General features: G+C 39.5%; 1 pseudogene; it reads left to right on the top strand.

Moving 5' to 3' along the window:
• Positions 1 to 392: 392 nt before the first annotated feature.
• The window catches only part of LOC118023433, a 2,217-nt pseudogene continuing 673 nt past the window's right edge, over positions 393 to 1,936 (top strand).

Below are 1,936 nucleotides of genomic sequence, written 5' to 3'. Positions count from 1 at the left end.
CAACATGCTGCCTCTGCTTTGAAATGTTATCAGTGCAATACTGAACTCTAAAGACTGCTTTTGTGAAATGTCTTTATTCTGTCTCCATCTCTGTAAATTACACTTATGCTGAACATGTTCGTTGCCTTGTCTAGCTTGGCTTTGTATCTTTACAAGTTTACCTTTAACCCACTTTACTCCTCATTTTGAAAGCTTTACTGATACGTGTGTTCTGGCTATTAGCTCAACTCAACTAATATTTGCTTGTCAGGGAGGCAATAATTTGCCACAAATTGACTCAGAGCAGATGGGATCTCGACAAAATACCCCCTAATTTTCTCCTAAAATTTCAAGCCTTTGACTTAAAAAAAAATGAGGCCTTCCTTTCGAAAGGGAATCACTGAAGGGCAAGGATGGGTGCTGTCTGGTATGTGGCAGAGAGAGATGGAGAAGCCTGGCCAAATGCCTCCCAGAAACACTCAGTGGCCATCTTTGAAACAGGCCATAAGCATTCTAAGATTTACATTGTTTCCCTTTTATAATTTTCTTACAATATACAGGAAATCCTTGTGATTATTATTATTATTTTTAAAGATTTTATTTATTTATTTGAGAGAGAGAGAGAGAGCACATGAGAGGGGTGAGGGTCAGAGGGAGAAGCAGACTCCCCGCCGAGCAGGGACCGCCGAGCAGGGAGCCCGATGCGGGACTCGATCCTGGGACTCCAGGATCATGACCTGAGCCGAAGGCAGTCGCTTAACCATCTGAGCCACCCAGGCGCCCGTGATTATTTTTTATTATGGTAAAATATACATAATGTACACTTTGCTATTTTGAGCATTTCTAAGTGTATAGTCAGTGGAATTGAGCACATTTACATTCTTCTTTTTTTTTTGTTTAAAGATTTTATTTATTTATTTGACAGAGAGAAACACAGCAAGAGAGGGAACACAAGCAGGGAGAGTAGGAGAGGGAGAAGCAGGCTTCTCATCATCACAGTCTGCTTGTACCCCAACATGTACTGCAAGTCCGATGCAGGGCTCGATCCCAGGACTCTGGGATCATGACCTGAGCTGAAGGCAGACACTTAACGGCTGAGCCCCCAGGTGCCCCACATTTACATTCTTCTGTAACCATCACCATCATCCATCTCCAGAACATTTTCATCACCTCAAACTGACACTCTGTACCCATTAAACAACTTCCCATTCCACCTTTCCCCCAGCGCTTGGTAATCTAATTTCTGTTTCTATAAATTTGTCTATTCTGGGTGCCCTTTATAGAAGCGGAATCACAATAATTGTTCTTTTGTGCCTGCGTAATGTGCCTGTCCTTTCTACTTAGCATAATGTCTTTATGTTTCATTTAGGTTGCAGCATGTGTCAGAATTTCCTTCCTTTTAAAGATCAAATAACATTCCATTACATTTTGTTTACCCAATCATCTGTCAAGGGACAGTTGGATTGTTTCCACCTTTTGGCAATTGTGAATAATGCTTCTATGAACATAGGTGTACAAATAACTGTTAAAGTCCCTGCCTTCAATTCCTTTGTGAATATAGTTTACCCCGTGTGTGGAATTCTATGTTTTTTTTTAAACTTATTTTTATTTTTTATCATTATTTTTTAAAACACTGATAATACATTAAGCAAAAAGGAAAAAAAAAAAAAGATTAGTCACCAGTAAGCCCACCACTCAAAGTGGTAGAGTGTTATCATTAACAGTAGAGTGTTTATTCTTTCAGACTTTCTAATCTACCCTAATATCCATAGGGAAAAGAAACTTTAAAAATATCATTTTAGGGGCACCTGGCTGGCTCAGTCTGTAGAGCAGGCAATTCTTGATCTTGGGGTCGTGAATTCAAGTCCCATGTTGGGCATAGAGCCTACTGAAGAAAGAGAAAGAAAGAAAGAAAGAAAGAAAGAAAGAAAGAAAGAAAGAAAGAAAGAAAGAAAGA

This window comes from Mirounga leonina, unplaced genomic scaffold, assembly GCF_011800145.1.
Source record: "Mirounga leonina isolate KUSES-001 unplaced genomic scaffold, KU_Mleo_1.0 Mir_180, whole genome shotgun sequence".
In the NCBI taxonomy this organism is placed as follows: domain Eukaryota; kingdom Metazoa; phylum Chordata; class Mammalia; order Carnivora; family Phocidae; genus Mirounga; species Mirounga leonina.
Note: the sequence above shows the minus strand (reverse complement) of the source record. Positions and strands in the feature narration are given on the sequence as shown.